Raw genomic sequence first — 13,293 nt, forward strand, 5'->3', positions numbered from 1 at the left:
CCACACAAATTTGAAGAAAGATTTCTTTTTTAAGGGGTATCCCCTACTTTCAGCTACGTATCTGGTTTTGAGCTCTACTTTAGGAATTCGAGCAGTGTTCATAGTTGAGCAGAATATAATCAGAAAAATATATTACATTCGAAATATTCTTTTACAATATTTTTCTCTTAAAATTTTAAAGGTGACGTAATCAATGTAAAAGTATTAAATTAAATTAAATTTTGTATTAATTAGCTCTGAATATGAATATATGCTAGATTGTCTGTTAGTAAATGCCAGTAATACAATATTTATTTTCAAAATTTAAAAAAACCCCAATCGGATCTGTTTTTTAGGTTAAATAAAATCATATCCTTCATTCATTCGAAAAAATGTGCGGTTTGGCATTTATAACAGATTATTTTAATTTTTATATTTAATTAAATCAATATTGAAATATTGATAATCGATTATTATTAAAATCGACACTAACGAATCAAAATTATGATAAGCTTATATTTTTTAGATCAATTAAAAATTTAGCTCATAGCCATTCAAATAAATCTAGCTAATTTGTTAAATATAGCTAGAAGGTAATTGAAACATTTAAAAAAATATATACAACCTTCAGATAAGATTGTTTATACAATAAGCATATAAATTCGACATATTTTTAGACCTACTGACATTTTATGCGAAATAAAAATGTAATTTGACAATTTGATTATTGTAAAGGATTTAGATGAAATTTTTTACTCTATATTTTGTTTATAAAAATTATTATACATGATCTGTATTATTGTCTTGTATATCCAAAATTCAATGCCGATGGAAGTAAAAACTAAAAACTTTGGAATAATTGGCCTTTACCTCAATACTACTCAAATACTTATTCAAAATTCTAGATAAATATGGTGGAAGCGCAAATTAAATATATTTGGATAGTAAGATGTAATATAATATATAATTTATATGCGTTTCCACCATTTATTTCATGGGTTTTAATTTTTATACTATGCATATATGAAATATATCATAGTATATTAAGTTTAGTCCCAAGTTTGTAACGCTTAAAAATAATGATGCTAGGAAAAAAATTTTGTCATAGGTGTTCATAAAATCACCTAATTAATCCATTTCCGGTTGTCCGTCCGTCCGTCCGTCCGTCTGTGGACACGATAACTCAAAAACGAAAAAAGATACCGATTTTACAGCGTACTCAGGACGTAAAAAGTGAGGTCAAGTTCGTAAATGAGCATCATAGGTCAATTGGATCTTGGGTCCGTAGGACCCATCTTGTAAACCGTTAGAGATAGAACAAAAGTTTAAATGTAAAAAATGTTCCTTATCAAAAATTGAACAACTTTTGTTTGCAACATTTTTTCGTAAACATCACTGTTTACCCGTGAGGGAGCAATTAGGCGGAAATTTTATAATATGTACTATACTTGATTATCAGTTATGTATGTGTCACATGCTTGTATGTGTAATGTGATCAAGAAATCAACACTGACTATGCATGGTATTTCAACAATTAACTCAGGCAATTGTTTGTTCTCACTTGTTTTAATCCTCAAAAATATTTTTTAGTGGACCGAATTGTGAAACCATCGTCGCATCAAATAAACTCAAATAATGCTTTTTAAACTATTTTTTCTTGTTTTGGTCGTTTCGGGGATAAAAAATAGAAGTTACTCATAGCTTTAATGATTGAGATACTTTTTAAATTTGGTACCCAAAAAAAAAAATACTAACTTACTAAATTATTTTCAAAAACTTTGAATATTAAATAAATTATATAAAATTATTTTTGAAGTTATACTTCTTTTGGCGCGTTTGGATGAGAGTGAATTTGTGAGCTGCGCGCGCACGAACGACATGATGAAGTTAGCCACAGAATTGAAATAATAAAAAAATATATTTTCAACACTGAATATAGTTACAGTACTGAGTGTTCATACTATACACTACATAGTACTTATATCCCTGAGCCAGTTCAAGTCGATGGTTGTGAAATATAGTATTCATATGAATAATTAATTTTGAATGAAAGAAGTATAACTTCTAACGCGTGTACATAAGTACACACACTCTTTTTTTTTCAACTAGATTTTTCTTCGATAAATATAATAATGGCAACTCGTTTTAGTGCCGGATTCATCTTAAATATTGTATTTAAGTGAGCTAAGAATAAAAAAACAAAAACATTATAGTTGGGTTAAGGACAACAATGTTATTAATATATTATTTATTGTCTATATTAATTTAATAACATATCTTGTATTGTATGTAAGTATTAGATATATTTAGTTGACATGATATTGGGTGATTTATTAGTCTTCATCAGAATTTATTATTTTAGGTAGGTAATTCCAATAGATATTTCAATTATTCCATCATTCATTTCAAGCCCGTATTAAGTCTTCACCAACCCTAGATATTATATAAAACCCAAAAATATACTACGCTTTCTTTAGCCTATTATATATTTGTGACATTATGGTGCTGAAATCTCAATTAAAAAGCCCAATAAGTTTGAACAATGCCAGATTAACCAATCCCAGAGATGGCAGAGCCCCTAATTCGATTCCCAACTGCCGGACCCTCCGAAAAGTATCGTGAAAATCAAACAGTTTCGTTTTTTAGTCTTCGTAAATCACCTTGGAGCCCTCCTGTGTGGGGCCCTTTTCACACAAAATTTTTCTTTCTCCAGGCGCCCTCGTAGCGCCTTTCTCGTAAAAATTTGGCTTTTTCTCTTTTGATCTTTCTCCGGGGACCCTTAGACAGTTGCCTCATCCGCCTAGTGGTTAATTCAACACAGTGTTTGAAGTGTCTATCTGTCACTGGAACGAAGAGATAAAACAGATCAGCTAATGTATGATGTCGATAGATTTACAAAATGATCAGTCCTTTGAAGTTTGGTACTTTTAACATATATTGGTCCTTTTAAAATACATTTGAAAAGTATCAATCAATCATACATTTCACTTTTCACAGATCGATGATCTTATTTCATGCAATTTATTCATTTTTTATACAAAGAAAATAACTTAAAACAAAAAGTCTTTGACTAAGAATCATTCGTTAACCTTCCACCTCTTGTTTTTATTAGACGGGAATAATTAATTTTACACCTGAAACATTTTGTAAAATTGATTTATGAATATAAGAATGTGTAGTTGAATTTTTTGTTTGTGTGATGTATTGTAGCTATAAGCGCCTCACCCATTGTCACCATCAAACACAATACAATACATACATACAAACATACATGCATAAGTGTACCAAACACATGCACATATCAAATTTCAGGTCACATATTTTTAATAATTTTAATATCTATAGAGTAATACTTTTAATGAAGAAATATTTGATTGGATTTAAAAACTATTAATCAGAATGAAATGTTCCAACGATAATTTTTTTCCTTGTGGTTTCAGCTAGAAGTTGGAGATAATAATTTTATTACAAACAATTATCACTACATATTATAAAACAAAGTCGCTTTTTCTGTCCCTATGTTCCTATGTCCCTTTGTACGCTTAAATCTTTGAAACTACGCAACGGATTTTGATGCGGTTTTTTTAAATAGATAGAGTGATTCAAGAGGAAGGTTTTTATGTATAATACATCCATATTATAGTAGAGTAAGGGGTTGAAATAGGGGTTGAAAGGGATATCCTTTGTATGCTTAAATCTTTGAAACTACGCAACGGATTTTGGTGCGGTTTTTTTTAATAGATAGAGTGATTCAAGAGGAAGGTTTTTATGTATAATACATCCATATTATAGTAGAGTAAGAGGTTGAAAGGGATATGCTTCAAAAACTAAAAAAGTTGTGCATCGCCTAAGCTAAAATATTGACACGATATACAACCAGCTTCAAATATCTTTTGTTTTTATCTACTTTTAACCTTCGGAGGGTAGAAAGGTGTAGCGAGAAAGTGGGAAGGAATTATTGAATATTTACAAATATACCTAAGTGGGGTATCAAATAAAAGAGCATGACGTGTACATTACAAAACTGTTATCCCACACAAGGAAATGTGGAGGGAGGGGTGCAAAGTGGGGATGTTGCCCAGCAAAGCGGGTAGTTCACAGCTAGTTTGTAAATAAATAAAGTCAATTGAAAAAAAGCGTTTTTAGACATTTTTCGCATTTTTTTTAACCCCCGAACTAAAAAAAAGGGGGTGTTATAAATTTGACCGCTATGTGTGTGTGTCTGTCTGTGGCATCTCAGTGCCTAAACGGATGAACCGATTTTAATTTTTTTGGTCAAGAGCGATTTTAGGGTGCCGTACCTGAAAAAAACTAAAAAATTGGCTTAATTTACTATAATAAATTGTTCTGCATTGGATATAAAACAAACAAGGCATGTTTTTTACAAAAATTTTATGAAACATTTAAAAATTGTTTATAAATGGCTGATAAATTATTTGCAAATATTTATATGCCAATTATAAATCCGTTCTTTTATTATATGAAATCTTTTCAAATTTTAAATAAATTACTTGTGCTACCATAATAAATTTTATGTGCTACCATTGTTTTCAATATAAAATAGTGGGTGTTGGCTTTTTTACATACCTTGTGATCAATTTTAATATTTTAAATTTATATTGCGGTCCTATTTGAGACAATTGACCAATAAAAATTAAATTTATATTTCTCTCTTTACGTGAATTTTATTCGTACATTTGTGGAATGATGCCAAAAATGATTTTTATTATTAATCATATCATGTTATTTTTTTATTAACATTAATATAAAAGGGTGTGCCATCTTTTATGCCGGTATGTATGTCCAATGTTTGTTTACAACAGCAAAATTAAAATACATTACTGTAAGCACTGTAAGCTGCAAGGAACAACAGCTTACAACGAAATCGCTGAACATACATAAGAATCGGTTCACAGATTGAAATTCAGTGGATGAACCGTCAGCATTCTCTAAAAAGTTGTGAGCTGAAAAAGTTTACTTGAGAATCTCCTACTTTTATTCGGGTAAAAAACAGTATGAAATTACATTTTTTTTAAATCATTTTATTTAAAAACCAGAATTTGATTAATTTTTAACACTTGTATTCATTTAATTTTATTGGCAATTTTATGTGCAAAAAATGAATTTTTGTTAATATTTTATTACTTTAAATGAATATACTTTCTCTTGGTATTTAAAACTGTTGTAATAGGTTTTTCACCTACCCAAAAATAAATGAAAAGCGATTTTATGGTTCATAAATTTAATAGATGTAACCAGACTTGTAGAATCTGTCATATCAGAAATAAAATGGGACCACTACACCTGGACCTTCAAGCAATGTTATCAAATTTCAAATGTTAATAAATTTAATTTAAAAAATTTTATAAATAAAAGTACATCTCTAATAAATGAAAAACAAAGCTAATGGTAATGAATTATAGTTGTTTTGGTATTTTCTTTTATGCCAGTCTTTAAATTTGCTTGATCTTCAATTTTATTTAGGGTCTTGTTAACCATTGTTGACCTTGATAACGTGTGGAAGACAGTGGGAGATTAGTCATGTATCAAGGGTTTTACTGGTGGGGGTTCGCGGTAGATTTCCGATGACTAAAAAACAAAAATGTGTATAAATAGAAGGAAAAAAGATACAAATTTTCCAAGCGGCCATTGTTCTCTATTCATTCACTAATTTCCCATTGTTCTCTATTCAACTTGAAAAATAACAAAAGATGCAAAAAAAGCTAATGTCGAATAGTAAGTCCCTAAACGATAGAGCATAATACATTATTTTGTTTGTTCTTTTCGATAAGCATATGGGAATATGAGCATATGGGAAGGTTGAATAATACACTTAAATACTTTAAAAAGAATCGAAATAACTGTAAAAAATCTTTATGGAATTCATTAAAATTTATTTCATTTTCATAATAAATGTGGAAAATAACATTAATTAAAGAAAACTATTAATGAAAAACTCTTTTAAATTACATTTTATTAATTTTAAACAGGTTTTTTATTGTCTTAATTACACATATTTAAATGTATCTACACTACAAGATGTAAATTTATTTTCTATAATCTGTTCATTTATGTTTTAAACTAAATAATAAACTTCTAGGTAGAAGAAGTTATTGGAATGGGTCCGATTTTCGAAATCGAAATTTTATCTTTGTTTTAAACGTATCAATTTTTTTTCTCATAACTTTTTATTGTACAACGAAGTTAAACGTGTGGATCGCAAGCGTTGCACCAGACTCACCTACGGTTTGTTTTAAATTAATGCCACATTACATTTATCAAATTACCTTCGGCTTGATTTTATTGGATAAGTTGCAAAAGATAAAAACTAACATTTTTCATTTAAACACTTTTTTCGAAAATCATCAGCTTTCAGAGGAAATGCGACTTAAAAGTACTTTGTATATTTGGTAAAGTGTTAGGCGAACAAAAAAAAAGTTGAAGATTTGAAAATAAAGCTTTGACTTTTTAACTGTTTAAAGGAGTGTATTATTCACTAATAAAAGTAAAAGTTATTTACATTCAACGAATTTGTATAATCTCATACAGCTAAGAAATATGTCTTTTTAATAACGGGAAAATTTGTAATGCAATTAACAGAACAAAAAAAAAAAAAGTGAAGGCTCTTTTCCTGCATTTTGAATATTTTTATTTAAATGTTACTTAATATATTAATAATTCACATTACAAGTGATATTTTTAGCAAATACAAAAAGATGACATAGTATTTATTTCCTTCAGGGTAAATTAATTTATTTTATGTGTGAGTAATAGTAATAACTATTCATAATTGCTTCCACATTTTATGCAAAATGATCATAATTCCACAATTTATGCATATTTTATGTAACAGGTACAGACGTAGTTATAGATTTGAACACAAGTAACTTTTTTTCAATCAATCGTAGCGTGTACTTTGACATAAATGGGTTTGGAGATAAAACGAAGGCAAGTATAACGACATCAAAATCATCAAATAACGCAATTTTGGGCCAAAAATCACATTTAAGATCTCCAAACAACCCCATCAAAATTGTGTATCAAAAAGTGTAGTATAAAAGATTTTTGACTGCGAGACGGTAGGCAATAAGGTTTTTAAATTCCGAAATCAGTAATTTATAAATGATTAGGTAACAAAGAAGTAACTTGTTAGAAGAAGATTCATAATCTACTAATATTATACAGTCAATTTCAGACCAGACAAAAAGGTCACAAACCTCGCAGACGTAATAACATACGTGGGAGCGTAATTTACATTTTTCTAAAATTCGTATAACAATTTTTTAAAATTAAATAAAATTAAAACGCCTCTGTTAATGTTTTTGCTGCCAAATTTTAATATAAAATTTTAAAAATTTATTTATTCTTCATCTACAGTTAAACAACGGAGAGGTAGCTATCTAATAAAGAATGTCTTACAACCAACAAACGCTAAATTTGATTTTAAAATCGGAACATTTGCGTACATTTTTTATTTTCTGTCCACATAATAAAATTTAAAATGTGGTGCTATGGAGAATGATTTGAGTCAGCTATACTTTTCAAAAGCATCTTTTAAATTTGAGGATTAAAAGATCAAAATAATTTTTTTTTACAAGTTCTAATTATACTGTTCCCCATGTTCCTGTTCTATTCCCCATGAAACTTCTTCGTCTATTCTCTACAAATAGACGTCTATACAGTAAAAGCTATACGCCTTAATTACCAACGAAAATTTAGATGCTTTCGAATATTGGGATAATTTCAGATATGTGCCAATCTGAAACTAGAAGTTTACCGCTTTATTGTAAAAAAGCCTTGGCAGAAATCATCATAACGCCTATAATGAATTGCAAGCACTCCGCACTTCAGATCAATGCACATGTATAGAATAATCCTACTTCCTTTCATAAGTTTTAAAAATCAAATCGTTGGGACTTTTATCGGCTTATTATCATCCAAATATTATTCCAAAAATTGCAAATGCGGGTTAGAAAATTAAAGAGGAAGTCTTCACGCCTCCTCTACCAGTTTTGTTGTCTCTTAGTGGGATTGGCCACCACAGTCGTCGACAGAAGATTCCATTATTAAATGACACTCTGTATTTTTATTATTTGAATTACCTATTTATAAAAAGATTTCATAAGCAAAAGCAAGTTGTCATATTGATTCTTTTTTGATAAACCACTCCTAATTTAATAAATAAACAAAAATTTATACAAACACAAAAAAATTTCGATAAAAACTGAATATACATATACTTACATATCAATTCCATAAAAATGGAATGTCAAATGTATAAAGATGACCTTGATAGTTTTACAATTTGAATATAGTTTTACAATTAGACAACACGGATGCATTCAGTATATTTGTTGATAAACATTTACGTAATTACTTGAAAATTGATGATATTTTTGACTATGCGTTTTGAGATGGTTTTAAATTTGACATGCCGATGACAGATTATTATTGATTGTATTAACTATATTTGTTGAAACGATTATTCAAGCAATGCACGAATACACTTGCGACAAAAACTAGGATTGCCCATAGTTTTGATAGCATAAATACCGCCAAATTTTTAAGAATTAAGATATAAACAGGCGCAGGAAGTCCAAGAAGACATTTAGGTTATGCAAAATTCTGCAAATATCTGGCAAAACAAAACTTACAACCTTCGGTTAACAAAATGCAGCTCCAGTTAACAAGCATAAGTATTAAGCTACTTCTTATCTGCGTCAAGAAGAATTTGGCAAATATAAACTTAAAAGTGCTTAAATTTTGGATACAGCTCCAATTTATTTGGCCGCATTATAAGATTTGAATATATAGACCGACGAAAAAAGTTCTGCTTTCTCAGTTTTAAACGATGAATCCTATTTTGTGAATATTTCGACTTTGGCTTTATATTTTGTTTACGGTAACAGTTATTCTAGAAAAGGCTGATATACAATTTAAAAAATTACAGTAAAAAAGAGTTTTCAGAGTCGCTTTAGTCTGGCGGAGTAACCTGCCTAGATAGGACAACAAAAACTTTCACACTTGTGACATCGAAATCTTTTTGATATCTTTCGTAATTACTACATACCCTGAGCATTTGAATTAGTTACCTACATAGGTTCATGCGGCCTTGACAAAAGCAAAGCAAGTATTAAAACTTTTCATTAATAAGAAAATTATTATTATAATGTATTGGAAAATGCTGCTCAGCGGCATTACTGTTTTTCATATAATTTTAAATATCATACCATATACAACTTAAGTATAAAGTTATAAACGAATTCTTATTTAAAATTCCTTGGCCTTTTTGATTAACCTTTAGTAACACCTTATTATGTAAAATGTTTTATTGACAGCATAAATAAGGAACTAATGTAACAATATACAGCTTCTTGTGTTTTCTTACTTTACAAAAGAAAAGTTCCAATAAAAGAAAGTTACGAGGAGAAGAATTAATTTTTGATTGACAATAAATGTTGTAAATTATTTATTATAATTATATTTAGATGCAATAAATCACAATGATATGCTAATATTGTCAATAATTTAATATTAGGAGTTAGAGGAGAGATATATTTAAATTATTTTAATGTCTATTATTTAAGAGACATACCTTTGTATTGTAGGTAGAAATATATTTTATAATACTATAAAGTGTATTGTATAGAAAAGTATTGCGTAATATAGAATGATTTATATTAAGTTCATCATTATAGGGGCTTATTCTTGACACAAACAATTTAAAAAGTTCATAAAATCATGAGCCCAAAAAATTCACTTCAGAGAATGCGTCTTTGAAAAAATGTTTCGGGTAAAAGATGTTGGTACTTATATGAGATATATTTCAGTCCTCTGAAATTTTGCTTTCATCTTAACGAGCAGACAAATAGTCCGGACTATATTAAAAATAATTACACAAAACATTTTTTCAAAAATCCAACCGATTCGATAGAAAATAGCAAAATAGCAAAATTGATAACGACAATAGCTCAGAAGAAAGCCGTTTTCGGGTCTATGCTTATAGGAGCTCTAAAAAAGGAGGCCAACAGTTTACTTCCTTACAATTGAAAACTTTAAAATATAAAAAAAATAGTAGTTTCTTGCAACGGTGATTAAAAATTGTTATTTGTTTTATGCTGGACATGCATAAATTTTGAAATCACCAACATTACGAAAAGTTCATATAAACGGGAGCTATATCTATATAGCTCAAAAACATATGATATATGTTTCCTTAAAAAATTTTCTAAATCAGGACTTGGCTTAAACTGAATAGGAGCTTTATGAAAGCAAAAAGTTCGCGATAAGTAACAGTAAAAAAATGAAACATATGAGATTCCGCCACCTGAGAGACTTCATTTGGTATTGTAAAAGTAAAACTAATAATTTTTTTAAATCTCAATTTTAGTTATGTTACTTAAGAGTTTTTATTTTTGTACACCCTGTAGAAAATATAAATACGTAAAACATCAAACGATAACTAAAAAGCAAAAAATAAAATAAAAACTTAAGTGTTAATTAAGTCCGGTTACATCCTATAATTTTCTTACCTCATTAGAACAGATTTATTTGTTATTTATTTATAAATAACAATTTAATAATTATTATTATACTCCAAGCTCCATTAGCAGTAATAAATTCGTCATAAATCACCTGAAAATAAAAAGTGAAAATAGTAGTACCACAAGCAAAATATTTTATGAATCTAGCCGAAAACAAATTTTCAACTTTCTATTACCCTTTAAAATAAGATTTAAAATAACTCTTGAAAAATTTACCCCATAATATTTTCAATTCTATTAGAGCCATGTATCATACGTACGGTGATATTTCATTTCAAGATTTTCTGATTCCAATTATTTCTGAGAAACTAAAATTCTTTTTATTGATACAATTTTTAGAATCTACTTTTTTAAAGTTTGTCGACAAATATTTTCTAAATTAGTTGTCTAGCAGTATTTGTTATCGCTGAGAGAGCTTGGATTTATTACATTCCATTCCTATTTATGAAATAACAAAAACATATAAAAAACTACTAAATACAAAGAAATACTTATGATTTTATTACATTAATTAACTATTTATTTTATTTAATCATCATCAATTCTATTTGTCAAAATTGTCAATTAATATTTACCATTGTAATAAAATTATGAACATTATTATTGTACAAGTGTGATTAAGTAACTGAACAGTTGTACCTACAAAATTGTAATATGAGACATGTTTTGAAATATTTTTTATAGTGTGGAATAATTAAAGACACCCCCTCAATAATTATGTCGAAATATTAACTACAGTGTTAATAATTATCATAAAATAATGTGTTAAATCATACAATTTTTTTATAAAAAGTCAGTACTCCATGAACTATTTGGAGCTGTTTAAGAAAAGCAGAAGTGCTTTGACGTCAACGGACCTTAGGTCGGAGAGGTCGTCAAAGAGAGGCTGGCTCAAGTAAGTCCATCTTCTCATGGCAAGAGCTGGGCAGTGACAGAGAAGATGAGACATTGTCTCCTCCTCCTCACCACTATTACAGCTCTTGCAGTAGTCGTGATACACTGCCAGGCCCAGGCGTTCAGCATGCCTGCCGCCCAACCAGTGTCCTGTAAAAGTCGCAACAATTTTGCTAATAGAGTGATATAAGATCTTCGGAACTCCTACGATAGTACTCAGACCATATTTGTCTTGTAATACCACAAGTACGTTCCTTCCTCCATCTAAGATTGGCCTTTTTTAAGATATCCTCTTCGAGGAGCAATTTGCAGTTTGCAAATGGAACTCCCAGATATTTATTGATGCTTGAGTCCGACAGCATTGTGCGATTTCTAGCAAGCTCGTCGTCTTCAAAATTTCGGGGAATTTCTCTGTGTCCCGGTATCCCGGTATCAGGTTTACATTGATTAGTTCTACCAGCCCATTTAAGAACGCACGGCAGTTCTGTGTTACAATTGCACATTTACGTAAATTTTCAAACAAAAAAAGTATAAAAGTCAAGTTCTAGTACGTCCTTAGTTCAGTCATAAAAAAATGTTTGTGGTTACTTAAGTATTATAATAATTTAGTTAGACCACATTTCAGCTCATTAATATTCTAAAGATTAGTTTTTTTTATTAATTTCCTATTTGGTTGAATCTATTTTCTATTTAATATCTATTATATTTTATCACTGTGAAAAAGTACTAAAATGGATGAATCATCTTTTAAGAATTGTAAAAAAAGATAATTTGAATTTGATGAATCATTTTCCCACGTGAAGCAACCAATTTAAATTATACACATCCTGATTCTGGATAATTTATAGATTAATTATTTTGGGCATTGACTTCAATATATTTTCCAATTTTTTAATTTTTTTAATTTCTGATAAATAAATCGGAATCATGTGGAATTGAAAAAAGTCAAAAAATTGGTAGGTATTTATAAAGAAATTTGTATTTATAGAAAGTTTTTTTATATTTTTTTAAATTTTAAAATAAGCAAATAAATATGAATACCTTGTTTAGTAAAACTCTATTTACTTAAATTTAATTAAACGATTAGCTGTAAGTATCAATAATTATGTACCTGCTAAAAGGTTTTTTTTAAGCATTGTAGCAATATTTTAAAATTGCAATCAATATATGAAAACGAAAGTAAAAAATTTATTTTTTAAAATCTTCTTTATTTAACAAGGTTTTCTGAATTAAAACAAAATTACCATTTTTGATTTCAATAATTGATTTTACACTCAATTTATAGATTTCGTCATAGTTATAGTGGCCAAGTATGCCCAAAAACAATTCACGAATGGCCGCTTATAGTAGATCTGTTTTTAGTCGGTTAATCAAATGTGCCTTCGTCAAATAAAAAAAAATCGAAAAATCCTTCTTTATGAAATTTTTGTCTTTATTAAGTAAGAAAGTCTTAAGCTCTTTTCCTTCAAAACTTTCAAGCGTGTAGAGTATTCATACAATACCTGGTGCGTTATGAAGATACTAATAAACCAGAGACTTTAAATCTTGCTACCTTCCCGAGAAATGTATTGACCTTGACATTGAAACAATATTTGAGGAAAATTTTAAATAACAGTAAAAGTTGATATTTAAGACTAAAATATCTTCGTGATGACAAGCGTTATGCGATGCGACAACATTCATACTTGCCCATCCCAAATATTTCAAGATTCACAATTAAAAATATCTGTTATATCACAAATAACTTTTATTTTTAAAATTCTTTAAAAGTCTTGAAGCTAAAAGCAAAAAAAGTAAATATTTTTTAAATAGTTGATTTGATTAACTGTATCTTGTCAAAAAGTTTTCTGAAGGTCATTTTGATGGTTGGTGTCAT

The 13,293-nt window shown here is 28.7% G+C and overlaps 1 protein-coding gene across 2 annotated transcripts in view; it reads left to right on the forward strand.

Annotated features, from left to right (window-relative positions):
• Positions 1-13,293, forward strand: part of LOC123293790 (collagen alpha-2(IV) chain-like) — a 54,813-nt gene that overhangs the window by 18,130 nt on the left and 23,390 nt on the right. The gene's annotated exons all lie outside the window — the stretch shown is intronic.

This window comes from Chrysoperla carnea, chromosome 2, assembly GCF_905475395.1.
Source record: "Chrysoperla carnea chromosome 2, inChrCarn1.1, whole genome shotgun sequence".
Taxonomy (NCBI): Eukaryota; Metazoa; Arthropoda; class Insecta; order Neuroptera; family Chrysopidae; genus Chrysoperla; species Chrysoperla carnea.